Source organism: Hyla sarda, chromosome 5 (assembly GCF_029499605.1).
Source record: "Hyla sarda isolate aHylSar1 chromosome 5, aHylSar1.hap1, whole genome shotgun sequence".
Taxonomy (NCBI): Eukaryota; Metazoa; Chordata; class Amphibia; order Anura; family Hylidae; genus Hyla; species Hyla sarda.
In genome coordinates, this window is record NC_079193.1 from 241,464,737 (window position 1) to 241,484,245 (window position 19,509).

The window sequence follows — 19,509 nt, forward strand, 5'->3', positions numbered from 1 at the left end:
CAGGGCAGTCTCGGCAGAAGAAGCTCGGGCTGGTTCCTCGAAGACACTCCGGACTTCAGCGAAGAAGGACTGGACTGTGGCTGTGGCAGGATCATTGCGGTCCCAGAGCGGTGTGGCCCAAGACAAAGCCTTTCCTGAAAGAAGGCTCACTACGAACGCCACCTTAGACCGTTCAGTAGGAAACAAGTCCGCCAACATCTCCATATGCAGGGAACATTGAGAAAAAAATCCACGGCAGAGTCTAGAGTCCCCATCAAATTTGTCCGGCAGGGACAAGCGGAGGCTAGGAGCGGCCACTCGCTGCGGAGGAGGTGCAGGAGCTGGCGGAGGAGAAGGTTGCTGCTGTAGCAGAGGCAGTAGCTGCGACTGAAGTTGCTGCACCATGGTGGACACTTCCGACAGCTGGTGACTTAGATGGGCGATCTGTCGGGATTGCTGGGCGACCACCGTGGTGAGGTCAGAGACAGCTGGCAGGGGAACCTCAGCGGGATCCATGGCCGGATCTACTGTCACGATTCGGCTGGCAGGAGGTGGATCCTCTGTGCCAGAGAGGGATTGGCGTGGACCGTGCTAGTGGACCGGTTCTAAGCTACTACTGGTATTCACCAGAGCCCGCCGCAAAGCGGGATGGTCTTGCAGCGGCGGTAGTAACCAAGTCGTATCCACTAGCAACGGCTCAACCTCTCTGACTGCTGAAGATAGGCGCGGTACAAGGGAGTAGACAAGAGCAAGGTCGGACGTAGCAGAAGGTCGGGGCAGGCAGCAAGGATCGTAGTCAATATGGCAATAGCAGGAGGTCAAGTACACAGTATGGACAAACACAGTAAACGCTTTCTCTAGGCACTAAGGCAACAAGATCCGGCAAGGGAGTGCAGGGGCAGTGATCAGATATAGCCAGGGAGCAGGTGGAAGCCAATTAAGCTAATTGGGCCAGGCACCAATCATTGGTGCACTGGCCCTTTAAGCCTCAGAGAGCTGGTGCGCGCGCGCCCTAGAGAGCGGAGCCGCACGCGCCAGCACATGACAGCAGGGGACCGGGACGGGTAAGTGACTTGGGATGCGATTCGCGAGCGGGCGCGTCCCGCTGTGCGAATCGCATCCCCGACGGCCATGTCAGAGCAGCGCTCCCGGTCAGCGGGACTGACCGGGGTGCTGCAGGGAGAGAGACGCCGTGAGCGCTCCGGGGAGGAGCGGGGACCCGGAGCGCTCGGCGTAACAGTAAAGATGTCAGGCCTCATATTCCCTCTGTCATTACTTAGAATTGTGTGTGTTCCCCTTTAACTTGTTTCCAACATGACACACGTAGCATGAAGTAGAAGATCAATGTGTCTATTTATATCCATAAAGATGATCCCTTCACTGGACAGTTTTGACCAATAATAGCAATACTATAGTAAAAAAAATAACCTTAGACCCTGACCGATCAAAACTTTTGACATGTTTCTACAATATGTCAAAGTATTCAGACCATTACCGATAGCTAGGAAAACAGCATGCTAAGCAAGACAAATGCACAACCTAAATCAATAGGATTGTTTCAGTCAACTACGCTTTTTTCCATCCAATTGGTAGTTCTCTACAACAGGTGCACGTGTACACAGGTACACAATCACTGTGAAACAGAACACTGTGAAATAGTGATGTTTAGAACAGTACCAATCACTACCAAATAGTATACATATCAGCCTAGTGGCTATTTTTAAAGTAATTCAAACTGTAAATAGGTAGAGATGGAGCACTTACCACAGGGGCGTAGGAAGCCCCACAAATCTGGGGAGGATAGCATTGTAACTGGGTGTGGCTTTGAAAAAAGGTGGAGTTAAAAAAGGGAGGGACTAAAAGGGGCAGGGTCACTCAATTTTGCATGACAATACTGGCTCCTCATCACAGGTACCTTCAGGGAGCAGTGAATTCAAGGGATAGGGATCTGTTAGGACTGTGGGAGGTAGGTGAGTGTGTCAGGTCAGGACGAGGGGTTAGTGTAGGCACCATTGACACCTTGACGAAACATGGTGTACATGTATGCCGTGTTAGCAGTCTGGATGTATGAAGTGCGCTTACAAGCTGAGTGCTCTTCATTTACTGCTAATGCCGGACATCAGTGATCATGTCTCTCCCCTAATAAAAGTGTAAACAAAAATAAACATATTTGGTATCGCCGCATGTGGAAATGACAGAACTATTAAAATATAACATCAATGAAACTGCATGGTAAATGGTGCAAACATAAAAAAAAAAATACCTAAGTCCATAATTGCTGATTTCTGGTCTCTTCATATAACAGAAAAAAAGTTTATTAAAAGTGATCAAAAAGTCCCATAAAAACAAAAATTATACCGATAAAAACTACTGACCACAGAGCAAAAAATAAGTCCCATAAGTAAAAGTCTTATAGAAGAGGACAATTTTAAGCATTAAAACCAGTATACAAGGAGGAATAAAATCGCCATACATATTACCACCATATTGTTATTGACCAAATTCTGAATACTAAGACCAATATTACCAATAATATCAGTATACAAGGAACAAATTATACCAGCACACAAAGACTGGACAATACCGCCATACTGAGTAAAAAACACTATGTACAGACTAACAATACCAAAAATACCAGAATATAAACAATAACAGGGCCAAATAATACTGCATCATCAGGAACACACTTTACATCACACAGTAACTGACTAATTAATCATACTGTTACTGAATAAAACCACTGTATACAGACCTGTATCTCCCTGTACAGTAGTGTTGAGCGGCATAGGCCATATTCGAATTCGCGAATATTCGCGAATATATGGATGAATATTCATCATATATTCGCGAATATTCGCATATTCGTAATATTCTCGTTTTGTTTTCGCATATGCGAAAATTTTCATATGCGAAAATTAGCATAAACGGAAATTCGCATATGCAAAAATTAGCATATGCAAATGTTCGCATATGCGAAAATTCGCACACCTGTCTCATACAGTAGTATTAGAGCCTTCTTTACACCACACAAGCTGGAAGCAGAGAGGATGATCACTGTGATGTGTACTGTGAAAAAAAAAAAACGTAAAAAAAAATACGAATATTCGTAATTACGAATATATAGCGCTATATTCGCGAATATTCGCGAATATGCGATATTCGCGAATAAAATTCGTATTGCGAATATTTGCGAGCAACACTACTGTACAGTGACCATAAAGCAGAAGATACCTGCTGTACACAGACTCTGTATACAGAAAAGCAGTAGAAGACAGCACTGGATAAATCCATTGTCCCCGTAGTCATCCAGATAGAACAGATAAATGATAGCTCTTTTGCATATATCCGGAGTTTTCCATTTCTGGTGCTGTGGTCTTGGACTTTGTTGCATGTTTGGTATCCGTATACCAAACAAGCAACAAAGTCCAAGATCACAGCACCAGAAATGGAAAACTCTGGATATGTGCAAAAGAGCTATCATTTATCTGTTCCTCAAAAAAAGCTTTAGGGGAACCAGTAAGCTACTGCTCTTTTGCACATATCCAGAGTTTTCAATTTTTGGTGCTGTGGTCTTGGACTTTGTTGCAGGACCTGTATACCATATACATGATTGTATACAGGACAATATAAAGGTAGATACCAGCTGTACACAGGATCTGAATACCATATACTGTAAGTGATTATAGTTACATCTAGGGACTCAGAAGTACGGTCATTTCTGATCAGCGATGTCCTCTTTCCTTTTCTTCTGCATCTGGATCAGACTGACATGTCAACTTCTTCCAGCCAAAAAACATCTCTTTAGCATCTGCAGGAAAAACATGTTAGACTCTGAATTTTTCCAGTGCACTGCCCTCCCATAATTAGGATAGTAGGTCCCCCATTAAGTAGGCCTATCACCCACTGTAGACCTCCCCCCCAGTAGGTAAATACATCAGAAAGTAGGTAGGTTGTTAGCTAGGTAGATAGGCAGGTAAGTAGGTAGCTAGCTACATGCGTAGGTTGCTGGCTACGTAGGTAGCTGGGTATGTTCAAAGTTAGGTTGGTTGTTAGCTAGATAGGTAGGTAAGTGGATAACTATAGATTCCTGAGTGAAATTATATTTCTCACAGGAATCATCACTCAGCTTTCCTTATAGGAAAGTTGAGTGATGATTCCTGTGAGAAATATAATTGCAGTCATATTTTTTTTCACTCAGCTTTCCTAGACTTCCGAACAGCAAAGTTTGCCTAAATATCTGTGAACATATAATATAACCGCAGAAATATAATTGCAGCCATATTTTTTTTATACAGCTTTTCTAGACTTCAGAACAGCAAAGTTTGCCGATATATGTGGTAACAACATACACTCCCCCTGTGTGAAGTGTTGGATGTGTTACCACTAATTTAGGCAAACTTTGCTGTTACGAAATCTAGGAAAGCTGGGTGAAAAAATATGGCTGCAATTATATTTCTCACAGGAATCATCACTCAGCTTTCCTAGTAGGAAAGTTGAATGATGATTCCTGTAAGAAATAACAGGAATCATCATTCAGCTTTCCTGCTAGGAAAGCTGAGTGATGATTCCAGTGAGAAATATAATTACAGCCATATTTTTTTCACCCAGCTTTCCTAGACTTCAAAACAGCAAAGTTTTCCTAAATATGTGATAACACATATAATATAATTGCAGAAATATAATTGCAGCCATATTTTTTTCACTCAGCTTTCCTAGACTTCCGAACAGCAAAGTTTGCCTAAATATGTGGTAACACATATTTAGGCAAACTTTGCTGTTCCGAAGTCTAGGATAGCTGGGTGAAAAAAATATGTCTGTAATTATATTTCTCACAGGAATCATCACTCAGCTTTCCTAGTAGGTTACACTAGGTATATGCAGAGTTACACGCCCCCCCCCTCTTTCCCATAGTTATATGCAGAGTTATCTCCCTTCCCCCTCTTCCTTATAGGTATATGCAGAGTTACCCCCATCCCCCCTCTTTCCCATAGGTTTATGCAGAGTTATCACCCCCTCTTCCCCAAAGGTATATGCAGAGTTACCCCCCTCTTTCCCATAGGTATATGCAGAGTTAAAAAAAATTTTAAAAATGATGCTCATCTGATGTCTCACGCAGCAATCTCCTCAGCAGCAGGGGCCCACGTCTTTTCTCCTCCACAGTACAGGCGCCGATAAGTAACGTAATTGGCAACCGTACTGTGTGCTGCATGGGGGCGGAGGTCATGTCTCCCTGTGTAAGCTGCAGATGCGGCTCAGACAGAGGGGACGCCTTCTCCCGTATGTGCGTGTATCTCACATACTGTAGAAGGCAGCGATGTCTGCTGGGGATCTGGGATGAGTGTCCCGGATCCTCAGTAGCAGTGGCGGCGACCTGTGCGGGGGATCAAACCAATACCCACCCTTAATTCCTGGGGGGGATCCATCACCCCTGTCCCCAACGGTTCCTTACCCCCTGACTTACCACATCAAGTCTTCTACTTTCCTTTATCAGTAGTCATATAAACAACATGAAGGCATAGCGAGGAGATGAAACAAGAGGGCAGGGAGCATGATCTGGTAACAGCCGTATCATGAGTAGCTAGGTTTAGTTTGAGGTAAGTTTTTGCGCATGTGTGTGTAAAGCAGTAAAGTTTGTTGGCCTACATTTTTATTTGTAGTTGTCTAAATTTACTATCTTTTTTTACACTACAATAAATATCATGTAGTAATATTTTTATACTGAAGCCATTAGTGTTACAGTAGCACAGTAAACAATAAAGATATAAATGTCTAAGGATCATCCAAAGCTTAAAAATCTTGTGCTGGAAAATATCATTTAAACAAAAATACAGACCATATCTGAAATGGAAGAAAAATGCATTTATAAAACGCATTTATAAAAATGCATTTATAAAAATGACAGGGGTTTCTATGACAAGTAAGCGTTAGATCACAAGCACAATGCCAATGGATGAGTTCCAAGAACAACACCACTGGGCTCTGGAGCAGTGGAAACATGTTCTGTGGAGTGACAAATCACTCTTCTCTATCTGGCAATCTGATAGATGAGTCTGGGTATGGAGAAAGCCTGGCTGTAAGCTGTACATTTTTTCAGGGGCTGGTTTGGGCTCCTTACAACCAGTAAAGGGAAGCCTTAACCCCTAAAGGACTCAGCCCTTTTTCACCTTAAAGGGGTACTCCGCCCCTAGACATCTTATCCCCTATCCAAAGGATAGGGGATAAGATGTCAGATCGCCGCAGTCCTGCTGCTGGGGAGCCCTGGGATCCCCGCTGCGGCACCCCGCTCTCATTACAGCACAGAGCGAGTTTGCTCTGTGTGTAATGACGGGCGATACGGGGGACGGAGCAGCGTGACATCATGGCTCCGCCCCTCGTGACATCACGGCCCGTCCCCTTAATTCAAGTCTATGGGAGGGGGCGTGGCGGTCATCACGCCCCCTCCCATAGACTTGTATTGAAAGGGGCGGGCCGTGATGTAACGATGCTCCGGCCCCTGTACTGCCCGTCATTACATGCAGAGCGATCTCGCTCTGTACTGTAAGGAGAGCGCGGTGCCGCAGCGGGGATCCCAGGGCTCCCCAGCAGCGGGACCGCGGCGATCTTACATCTTATCCCCTATCCTTTGGATAGGGGATAATATGTCTAGGGGCGGAGTACCCCTTTAAGGGCTCTTTTTTTGCAATTCTGACCTCTGTCACTTTATGCATTAATAACTCTGGGATGCTTTTACCGTTTATTCTGATTCCGAGATTGTTTTTTTGTGACATATTCTACTTTAACATAGTGGTAAATTTTCGGCGTTACTTGCATCCTTTCTTGGTGAAAAATCCCAAAATTTTATGAAAATGTTGACAATTTAGCATTTTTCTAACTTTGAAACTCTCTGCTTGTAAGGAAAAAATGGATATTCCAAAAAATATTTATATTGATTCTCAAATACAATATGTCTACTTTATGTTGGCATCAGAAAGTTGATAGAAGATATGGCACTCTCTGCCAAGCGTGGGTGCACAGTTAGGGTCCCAACCCATGTAGTAATCAAAGAAATGATAACATAGCACTCCACTTGCGGTGAAAATAAGGATACATTTTATTCTTGCAACTCAAAATTATGTGACGTTTCGGTCAATAATGACCTTCCTCAAACCTATGTAAGACAGCGTAACATCAGTATACAGCATTATATATACAAATAAATTGTCCATGACAATAGTTGATCTACAACAAAATACACAAAACTCAGAACAAGGGGTAGATCTGATCATATCAAACAAAAAACTGGTTCAAATCAATATAAGAGATGAGGTATATTAATAAAGCAAATTATATCAATCATATCACAGTGAATACATGGTGATAAATAGGGAGCAAAAATGCTCACCAACCGGACTCTAGCATTAGTAGGAAAAAAAAAAAAAGAATAATTCTATGGACACTGCGCCAAACAGAGATGTACTATGGTGGTACTGTGCATTATAATCAATATACAATGTAAAGAATATTGGACCGGAAGTGTACGTGAACACCAATACACAACTCCACACTCTTCACTCCTCTTCAGCCACATGCGACTACTGTCGCCTCACCTATCTACCTGTTACCCAGTTTTTGGATACCGTTTCTTCCTTAATTACTTTTTTCCCTGCAGCAATCCGGTGAGTCACCCAGCCATGTTCATATAACAGTTCCTCCGGATTTATTATTATGTTTCTTTTTCTTTACATTGTATATTGATTATTATGCACAGTACCACCATAGTACATCTCTGTTTGGCGCAGTGTCCATAGAATTATTCCTTTTTTTTTTTCCTACTAATGCTAGAGTCCTGTTGGTGAGCATTTTTGCTCCCTATTTATCACCATGTATTCGCTGTGATATGATTGATATAATTTGCTTTATTATTATACCTCATCTCTTATATTGATTTGAACCAGTTTTTTGTTTGATATGATCAGATCTACATCTTGTTCTGAGTTTTGTGTATTTTGTTGTAGATCAACTATTGTCATGGACAATTTATTTGTATATATCATGCTGTATACTGATGTTACGCTGTCTTACAAAGGTGTGAGGAAGGTCATTATTGACCGAAACCTCACATAATTTTGGATTGCAAGAATAAAATGTATCCTTATTTTCACCGCAAGTGGAGTGCTATGTTATCATTTCTTTGGGCATCAGAAAGTTGACATTATTTTTTAAACTTTTTGATGACATTAGAGGGCTTCAAAGTATAGCAGCAATTTTCAAAATGTTCACGAAATTTTAAAATCTGAATTTTTCAGGGACCAGTTAAGTTTGAAGTGGATTTGAGGGGCCTTTCTGTGAAAAATACCCCATAAATGACCCTATTATAGAAACAACACCCTCAAAGTATGCAAAATGATATTCAGAAAGTTTGTTAACCCTTTAGGCGTTTCACAAGAATAGCAGCAATGTGGAGGAGAAAAATCTAAATCTGCATTTTGTAGCCCCATTTTTTTTTATTTTTAAAAGTGGTAAATGGAGAAAAAGCCATCCAAAATTTGTAGCCCAATTTCTCTCGAGTATGTAAATACCTCATGCTGTCATGGTTTTTGGGGGCCATGTTGCATTTAGGAAGCCCCCATGGTGCCAAAACAGAAAAATAACTCCTAAATGGCATACTATTTTGGAAACTACACCCCTCAAGGAACATAAAAAGGGGTATAGTGAAGCTTAACACCTCACAGGTATTTGACGACTTTGCGTTGAAGTTGGACATGAAAACGGAAAATTAGATTTTTAACACTAAAATGATGGTGTTATCACAAATTTTTATTTTTCACAAGGGGTAATAGGGGAAAATGCACCCAAAAATATGAAGCCCAATTTCTCCAGATTAAGAAAATGCCCCATATGTGGACGTTAAATGCTCTGCTAGCGCACTACAATGCTCAGAAGAGAAGGAGCAAAATTTGGCTTTTTGAAAGAGAATTTTGCAGAAATTGTTTTTGGGTGGCACATTGCATTTAGAAACTCCCCAGGGTGCCAGAAAAGCAAAGAAAAAAAAAACACATGGCATACTATTTTGGAAACAACACCCCTCAAGGAACGTAACAAGAAGTATAGTGAACCTTAACACCTAACAGGTGTTTGACGACTTTGCGTTGAAGATGGACTTGAAAATGGAAAATTAGATTTTTTACACTAACATGATGGTGTTACCCCAAATTTTCATATTTCACAAGGGGTAATAGGTGAAAATGGACCCCAAAATTTGAAGCCCAATTTCTCCTGATTAAGAAAACACCCCATATGTGGACGTTAAGTGCTCTGCTGACGCACTACAGGTCTCAGAACAGAAGGAGCGCCATTGGACTTTAGGAGACAGAATTTTGATTAAATTGAAGTCGGGCAATGTGCCTTTACAAACCTCCCATAGTGCCAGAACAGCAGAAACCCCCACAATGCTCACTGTACCCCAAAATGGTGCTCATTCTCTTCTGAGCATTATAGTTCGCCCGCAGAGCACTTTACATCCACATATGGGGCATTTCCATACTCAGAAGAAATGGGGTTAGAAATTTTGGGGGGCTTTTTTCCTATTTCCCCTTGTGAAAATTAAAAATTTGGGATAACACCAGCATTTCAGTGAAAAAAAAATAAGTAAATCATTTTCATGTCCAACTTTAAAATGTAAATGTGTAGGGGTATGTGCATATATGTAGTGTTTTACCCTTTATTTTGTGTAGGTGTAGTGCAATGTTTTTAGGGTACAATCACACGGGCGGGGGTTCACAGCGAGTTTCCCTCTGGGAGTTTGAGTTGCAGCGGAAAATTAGCTGCATCTCAAACTTGCAGCGAGAAACTCACTGTAAATCCGACCGTGTGAATGTACCCTGTAAATTCAAAGGGGGGTGGGAGGGGGGGAACCTTCAGCTGTTGCAAAACTACAACTCCCAGCATGCCCTTTTGCTGTCCGTGCATGCTGGGGGTTGCAGTTATGCAACAGCTGGAGGCACACTGGTTGCAAAACACTAAGTTTGTTACTTAACTCAGTGTTTCCCAACCTGTGTGCCTCCATCTGTTGCAAAACTACAACTACCAGCATGCATGGTATGTCAGTGCATGCTGGGAGTTCTAGTTTTGCAACAGCTGGAGGCACACAGGTTGGGAAACCCTGAGTTAGGAAACAGACAATGTTTCCCAACCAGTGTGCCTCCAGTTGTTGCAAAACTACATATCCCGGAATGACCAGACATCCGAAGGGCATGTTGGTAGTTGTAGTTATGCAATAACTGGAGGAGCACAGTTTGGAGACCATTGTGTAGTGGTGTCCAAACTGTAGCCCTCTAGATGTTTCAAAACTACAACTCAAAGCATGCCCAGACTGCCCAGGCATGCTGGGAGTTGCTGTTTGGCAACATCTGAAGGGCCATATGTTGCCAAACTACAACTCCCAGCATGCCTGGGCAGTCTGGGCATGCTTTGATTTGTAGTTTTGCAACATCTGGAGTGCTACAGTTTGGACACCACTTTATAGTGGTCTCCAAACTGTGCTCTTCCAGATGCTGAAAAACTACATCTCCCAGCATGCTGAGACTGTCCAGGCATGCTTGGAGTTGTAGTTCTGCAAATTCTGTAGGGCTACAGCTTGGGCACCACTGTATAGTGGTCTCCAAACTGTGGCCCTCCAGATGTTGCAAAACTACAACTCCCAGCATGCCCAGACAGCCTTTGGCTGTCTGGACATGCTGGGAGTTGTAGTTTGGCAACTCCTAGAAGGCAGTAGTGAAGGTCACTTACCACTGATCTTTACTGCTGCCTTCACCGCTGCTCCGCCGCCACCTCCTCACTGCCGCAGATCCCGCCGCTAGTAAAATGCTGCCTGTGCCGATCCCGCCACGATCGCTGGTCCCGCCGCCATCCTCCATTGCTCCAGTTCCCACCTCCATCTCCCCCCCCCCCCCCCACTCTGCCCGACATCCAGGGACAGGCAGAGCAGGGATTTCAACTGCAACACCCCCCCCCCCCCAACAGCCACTGGTCGTTAGTCCTGACTGACCAATCGCAGGGGATAGGAGTAGGTGGCATCACTGCCACCTTGCTCCTATCCTTCAGGATGATCGGGGATGTCTTTGACATCTCCGATCATCCCTATTTTCCAGGCTATCGGGTAACCAGAGACCCGATCATCCCAGAATCGCCGCAAAACGCTGATCTGAATTTGCCGATATGCGGGGACCACAGGACCCCCTGGGCGTTATGCCGAGATGCCTGCTGAACGATATCAGCAGGCATCCCGGTCCCCACCCAGGGAGCGGCGAGGGCCGGAAGAATGCAGGGCGTACGTGTACGTCCTGAGTCCTTAAGGACTCAGAAACAGGGGCATATGGGTACGCCCTACGTCATTAAGGGGTTAAGTCCACCAATACATTTTGGACAATTGTGTGTTTTCAACTTTGTGGGAATAAAAGTTTATCCCTTTTATGTTCTATCCTGACTGTGCCCAAGTGTACTTAGCAATGTGAACTCAGCAAGGTCCATGAAAGCATGGTAGGAAACCTTGGTGTTGAAGAACTTGACTGGCTTGCACATAACTCTGAACTCCAACTCATCAAACATCTTTGGTATGAACTGGAACATGGACTGCGAGACAGACCCTCTCATTCAACAAATGCTAGTCTGGATGAATGGGTACAAATTCCAATAGACACTTTCCTAAATTTTGTGCAAAATCTTTCCAGGAGAGTGGAAGTTGTTATAACTACAAAAGGGAGATCTACTCCTTAATAATACCTATGAGTTTAAATTATTAAATGCTAAAAGCTCCAGTAGGTTTACCGCGCAGGTGTCCCAATACTTTTGTCCATACAAAATACAGTCATGGCCGTAAATGTTGTCCCCCCCTGAAATTTTTCAAGAAAATAAAGTATTTCTCACAGAAAAGGATTGCAGTAACATGTTTTGCTATACACATGTTTATTCCCTTTGTGTGTATTGGAACTAAACCAAAAAAGGGAGGAAAAAAAGCATATTTAACATAATGTCACACCAAACTCCAAAAATGTGCTGAACAAAATTAATGGCACCCTTAACTTAATATTTGGTTGCACATCCTTTGGAAAAAATAACTGAAATCAGTCGCTTCCTATAACCATCAATAAGCTTCTCTCAGCCGGAATGTTGGACCACTCTTCCTTTGCAAACTGCTCCAGGTCTCTTATTGGAAGTGCGCCTTTTCCCAACAGCAATTTTAAGATCTCTCCACAGGTGTTCAATGTGATTTAGATCTGGACTCATTGCTGGCCACTTCAGAACTCTCCAGCGCTTTGTTGCCATCCATTTCTGGGTGCTTTTTGACGTATGTTTGGGGTCATGTCCTGCTGGAAGACCCAAGATCTTGGACGCAAACCCAGCATTCTGACACTGGGCTGTAAAGTGTGACCCAAAATCCGTTGGTAATCCCCAGATTTCATGATGCCTTGCACACATTCAAGGCAACCAGTGTCAGAGGCAGCAAAACAATCGCAAAACTTCATTGAACCTCCACCATATTTCACTTTTCTTTGTAGGCCTCATTCCATTTTCGGTAAACAGTAGAATTATGTGCTTTACCAAAAAGCTCTATCTTGGTGTCATCTGTCCACAAGACGTTTTCCCAGAAGGATTTTGTAGTCTTGCTTTTTTATGTCTCTGTGTCAGCAGTGGAGTCCTCCTGGGTTTCCTGCCATAGCGTTTCATTTCATTTAAATGTCGACGGATAGTTCATGTTGACATTGATTCTCCCTGAGCCTACCGGACAGCTTGAATATCTTTGGAACTTGTTTGGGGTTGCTTATCCACCATCCGGAATATCCTGCGTTGACACCTTTCATCAATTTTTCTCTTTCATCCACGCCCAGGGAGATTAGCTACAGTGCCGTGGGTTGCAAACTTCTTCATAATGTTGCACACTGTGAACAAAGGCAAATCTAGATCTCTGGAGATGGACTTGTAACCTTGAGATTGTTGATATTTTTCCATAATTTTGGTTCTCATGTCCTCAGACAGTTCACTTCTCCTCTTTCTGTAGCCCATGCTTAGTGTGGCACACAGACACACAATGCAAAGACTAAGTGATCTTCTCTCCTTTGTATTTACTTTCAGGTGGGATTTGTATATTGCCCACACCTGTTACTTGCCCCAGGTGAGTTTAAAGGAGCATCACATGCTTGAAATAATTCTATTGTTCCACAATTTTTTTGTCCAGCCCACTTTTGGAGTTTGGTGTGACATTATGTCCAATTTGCTTTTTTTCCTCCCTTTTTTGGTTTAGTTCCAATACACACAAAGGGAATAAACATGTGTATAGCAAAATATGTGTTACTGCAATCCTTTTCCGTGAGAAATACTTCATTTTCTTGAACAATGTCAGGGGTGCCAACATTTACAGCCATGATTGCATTTAATGTGCACCACCTATAGATACCAACTGGCTGTTAGGGTGAAGATTAGAGTGGTCCATAGGTGTGCTTGTGGAAGGGTGAGACCTACATTGCATTTGTCTGTTTTTTTGCTATACTATACCTTACTATACCGCTCTGTCTTTGTTACGCCGAGCGCTCCGGGTCCCCGCTCCTCCCCGCAGCGCTCGCTACACTCTCGTTACTGCAGCGCCCCAGTCAGATCCACTGACCGGGTGCGCTGCGATACCGCCTCCAGCCGGGATGCGATTCGCGATGCGGGTGGCGCCCGCTCGCGATGCGCACCCCGGCTCCCGTACCTGACTCGCTCTCCGTCGGTCCTGTCCCGGCGCGCGCGGCCCCGCTCCCTAGGGCGCGCGCGCGCCGGGTCTCTGCGATTTAAAGGGCCACTGCGCCGCTGATTGGCGCAGTGGTTCTAATTAGTGTGTTCACCTGTGCACTCCATATATATACCTCACTTCCCCTGCACTCCCTTGCCGGATCTTGTTGCCCTTGTGCCTAGTGAAAGCGTTCCCTTGTGTGTTCTTAGCCTGTGTTCCAGACCTCCTGCCGTTGCCCCTGACTACGATCCTTGCTGCCTGCCCCGACCTTCTGCTACGTCCGACCTTGCTTCTGTCTACTCCCTTGTACCGCGCCTATCTTCAGCAGTCAGAGAGGTTGAGCCGTTGCTAGTGGATACGACCTGGTCACTACGGCCGCAGCAAGACCATCCCGCTTTGCGGCGGGCTCTGGTGAATACCAGTAGTGACTTAGAACCGATCCACTAGCACGGTCCACGCCAATCCCTCTCTGGCACAGAGGATCCACCTCCTGCCAGCCGGCATCGTGACAGTAGATCCGGCCATGGATCCCGCTGAAGTACCTCTGCCAGTTGTCGCTGACCTCACCACGGTGGTCGCCCAGCAGTCACAACAGATAGCGCAACAAGGCCAACAGCTGTCTCAACTGACCGTGATGCTACAGCAGCTACTACCACAGCTTCAGCAATCATCTCCTCCGCCAGCTCCTGCACCTCCTCCGCAGCGAGTGGCCGCTTCAGGCCTACGACTATCCTTGCCGGACAAATTTGATGGGGACTCTAAGTTTTGCCGTGGCTTCCTTTCACAATGTTCCCTGCACTTGGAGATAATGTCGGACCAGTTTCCTACTGAAAGGTCTAAGGTGGCTTTCGTAGTCAGCCTTCTGTCTGGAAAAGCTCTGTCATGGGCCACACCGCTCTGGGACCGCAATGACCCCGTCACTGCCTCTGTACACTCCTTCTTCTCGGAAATTCGTAGTGTCTTTGAGGAACCTGCCCGAGCCTCCTCTGCTGAGACTGCCCTGCTGAAACTGGTCCAGGGTAATTCTTCCGTTGGCGAGTACGCCGTACAATTCCGTACTCTTGCTTCTGAACTATCCTGGAATAATGAGGCCCTCTGCGCGACCTTTAAAAAAGGCCTATCCAGCAACATTAAAGATGTTCTGGCCGCACGAGAAATTCCTGCTAATCTACATGAACTCATTCATCTTGCCACTCGCATTGACATGCGTTTTTCCGAAAGGCGTCAGGAGCTCCGCCAGGATATGGACTTTGTTCGCACGAGGCGTTTTTTCTCCCCGGCTCCTCTCTCCTCTGGTCCTCTGCAATCCGTTCCTGTGCCTCCCGCCGTGGAGGCTATGCAAGTTGACCGGTCTCGCCTGACACCTCAAGAGAGGACACGACGCCGCATGGAGAATCTCTGCCTGTACTGTGCCGGTACCGAACACTTCCTGAAGGATTGTCCTATCCGTCCTCCCCGCCTGGAAAGACGCACGCTGACTCCGCACAAAGGTGAGACAGTTCTTGATGTCTACTCTGCTTCTCCACGCCTTACTGTGCCTGTGCGGATATCTGCATCTACCTTCTCCTTCTCTACTATGGCCTTCTTGGATTCCGGATCTGCAGGAAACTTTATTTTGGCCTCTCTCATCAACAGGTTCAACATCCCGGTAAACAGTCTCGCCAGGCCCCTCTACATCAATTGTGTTAATAATGAAAGATTGGACTGCACCATACGTTACCGCACAGAGCCCCTTCTAATGTGCATCGGACCTCATCAAGAAAAAATTGAGTTCTTGGTCCTCCCCAATTGCACTTCCGAAATTCTCCTTGGACTACCGTGGCTCCAACGCCATTCCCCAACCCTGGATTGGTCCACGGGGGAGATCAAGAGCTGGGGTATCTCTTGTTTCAAGGACTGCCTTAAACCGGTTCCCAGTACTCTCTGCCGTGACCCTGTGGTTCCCCCTGTAACCGGCCTCCCTAAGGCCTATATGGACTTTGCTGATGTGTTTTGCAAAAAACAAGCTGAGACTCTACCCCCTCACAGGCCTTATGACTGTCCTATTGACCTCCTCCCGGGCACTACTCCACCCCGGGGCAGAATTTATCCTCTGTCCGCCCCAGAGACTCTTGCTATGTCTGAGTACATCCAGGAAAATTTAGAAAAGGGGTTTATCCGCAAATCCTCCTCTCCTGCCGGAGCTGGATTTTTCTTTGTGTCCAAAAAAGATGGCTCCCTACGTCCTTGCATTGACTACCGCGGTCTTAATAAAATCACGGTAAAGAACCGCTACCCTCTACCTCTTATCTCAGAACTCTTTGATCGCCTCCAAGGTGCCCACATCTTTACCAAACTGGACTTAAGAGGTGCTTATAATCTCATCCGCATCAGGGAGGGGGATGAATGGAAAACGGCATTTAACACTAGCGATGGACACTTTGAGTATCTGGTCATGCCCTTTGGCCTGTGCAACGCCCCTGCCGTCTTCCAAGACTTTGTTAATGAAATTTTTCGTGATCTCTTATATTCCTGTGTTGTTGTGTATCTGGACGATATTCTGATTTTTTCTGCCAACCTAGAAGAACACCGCCAGCATGTCCGCATGGTTCTTCAGAGACTTCGTGACAATCAACTTTATGCCAAAATGGAGAAATGTCTGTTTGAATGTCAATCTCTTCCTTTCCTAGGATACTTGGTCTCTGGCCAGGGACTACAAATGGATCCAGACAAACTCTCTGCCGTCTTAGATTGGCCACGCCCCTCCGGACTCCGTGCTATCCAACGTTTCTTGGGGTTCGCCAATTATTACAGACAATTTATTCCACATTTTTCCACCATTGTGGCTCCTATCGTGGCTTTAACCAAAAAGAATGCCAATCCTAAGTCCTGGCCTCCTCAAGCGGAAGACGCCTTTAAACGGCTCATGTCGGCCTTTTCTTCTGCTCCCGTGCTCTCCAGACCTGACCCATCTAAACCCTTCCTATTGGAGGTTGATGCCTCCTCAGTAGGAGCTGGAGCGGTTCTTCTACAAAAAAATTCTTCCAGGCATGCTGTTACCTGTGGTTTTTTTCTAGGACCTTCTTTCCGGCGGAGAGGAACTACTCCATCGGGGATCGAGAGCTACTGGCCATTAAATTAGCACTTGGGGAATGGAGGCATCTGCTGGAGGGATCTAAATTTCCAGTTATTATTTACACCGATCACAAGAATCTCTCCTATCTCCAGTCTGCCCAACGGCTGAATCCTCGCCAGGCCAGGTGGTCTCTGTTCTTTGCCCGGTTTAATTTTGAAATTCACTTTCGCCCTGCCGATAAGAACATCAGGGCCGATGCTCTCTCTCGTTCCTCGGATGCCTCGGAAGTAGAGCTCTCTCCGCAACACATCATTCCTCCTGACTGCCTGATCTCCACTTTTCCAGCCTCCATCAGGCAAACTCCTCCAGGGAAGACCTTCGTCCCTCCACGCCAACGCCTCGGAATCCTCAAATGGGGTCACTCCTCCCATCTCGCAGGCCATGCGGGCATCAAGAAATCCGTGCAACTCATCTCTCGTTTCTATTGGTGGCCGACTCTGGAGACGGATGTTGTTGATTTTGTGCGGGCCTGCACTGTCTGTGCCCGGGACAAGACTCCTCGCCAGAAGCCTGCTGGTCTCCTTCACCCTCTGCCTGTCCCCGAACAGCCTTGGTCTCTGATTGGTATGGACTTTATTACTGACTTACCCCCATCCCGTGGCAACACTGTTGTTTGGGTGGTCGTTGATCGATTTTCCAAGATGGCACATTTTATTCCTCTTCCTGGTCTTCCTTCTGCGCCTCAGTTGGCAAAACAATTTTTTGTACACATTTTTCGTCTTCACGGGTTGCCCACGCAGATCGTCTCGGATAGAGGTGTCCAATTCGTGTCAAAATTCTGGAGGGCTCTCTGTAAACAACTCAAGATTAAATTAAATTTTTCTTCTGCTTATCATCCTCAATCCAATGGGCAAGTAGAAAGAATTAACCAGGTCCTGGGTGATTATTTACGGCATTTTGTTTCCTCCCGCCAGGATGACTGGGCAGATCTTCTACCATGGGCCGAATTCTCGTATAACTTCAGAGTCTCTGAATCTTCTTCCAAATCCCCATTTTTCGTGGTGTACGGCCGTCACCCTCTTCCCCCCCTCCCTACTCCCTTGCCCTCTGGTTTGCCCGCTGTGGATGAAATAACTCGTGATCTTTCCACCATATGGAAAGAGACCCAAAATTCTCTCTTACAGGCTTCATCACGCATGAAGAAGTTTGCTGATAAGAAAAGAAGAGCTCCCCCCAATTTTTCTCCCGGAGACAAGGTATGGCTCTCCGCTAAATATGTCCGCTTCCGTGTTCCCAGCTACAAATTGGGACCACGCTATCTTGGTCCTTTCAAAGTTTTGTGCCAGATTAATCCTGTCTCTTACAAACTTCTTCTTCCTCCTTCTCTTCGCATTCCTAATGCCTTTCATGTCTCTCTTCTTAAACCACTCATCCTCAACCGTTTCTCTCCTAAACTTATTTCTCCCACTCCTGTCTCCGGTTCTTCGGACGTCTTTCCTGTGAAGGAGATACTGGCCTCCAAAAAGGTCAGAGGGAAAACCTTTTTTTTGGTTGACTGGGAGGGCTGTGGTCCTGAAGAGAGATCCTGGGAACCTGAGGACAATATCCTGGATAAAAGTCTGGTCCTCAGGTTCTCAGGCTCAAAGAAGAGGGGGAGACCCAAGGGGGGGGGGGTACTGTTACGCAGAGCGCTCTGGGTCCCCGCTCCTCCCCGGAGCGCTCGCTACACTCTCGTTACTGCAGCGCCCCGGTCAGATCCACTGACCGGGTGCGCTGCGATACCGCCTCCAGCCGGGATGCGATTCGCGATGCGGGTGGCGCCCGCTCGCGATGCGCACCCCGGCTCCCGTACCTGACTCGCTCTCCGTCGGTCCTGTCCCGGCGCGCGCGGCCCCGCTCCCTAGGGTGCGCGCGCGCCGGGTCTCTGCGATTTAAATGGCCACTGCGCCGCTGATTGGCGCAGTGGTTCTAATTAGTGTGTTCACCTGTGCACTCCATATATATACCTCACTTCCCCTGCACTCCCTTGCCGGATCTTGTTGCCCTTGTGCCTAGTGAAAGCGTTCCCTTGTGTGTTCTTAGCCTGTGTTCCAGACCTCCTGCCGTTGCCCCTGACTACGATCCTTGCTGCCTGCCCCGACCTTCTGCTACGTCCGACCTTGCTTCTGTCTACTCCCTTGTACCGCGCCTATCTTCAGCAGTCAGAGAGGTTGAGCCGTTGCTAGTGGATACGACCTGGTCACTACCGCCGCAGCAAGACCATCCCGCTTTGCGGCGGGCTCTGGTGAATACCAGTAGTGACTTAGAACCAATCCACTAGCACGGTCCACGCCAATCCCTCTCTGGCACAGAGGATCCACCTCCTGCCAGCCGACATCGTGACAGTCTTCCTTCTCTCTTTTCCTCAGATAGGGATTCTCTAAATCTCTTCTGAAGATTAAGTTAACAAGGCTATCTCCCGCTTGAAACTTGACAAAGCTCCAGGCCCAGATGGCTTTTCTCCTTAGCATTTTAAAAAATGTAGTGCCCTTCTTATTCCTTGCCTCACCTACCTCTCTAATAAACTTCTTTCTGTGCCCCTCTACCCCCAGAATTCCTTCACGCTTCTATTGTAGTCATCCCTAAGCCTAACAAAGATCCTGTCCTCCCCTCTAATTAACGCCCGATCTTCCTCATTAATTTAGATACAAAGATTTTTACTTTTATTTTGGCCAGCAGGGTTGAATTC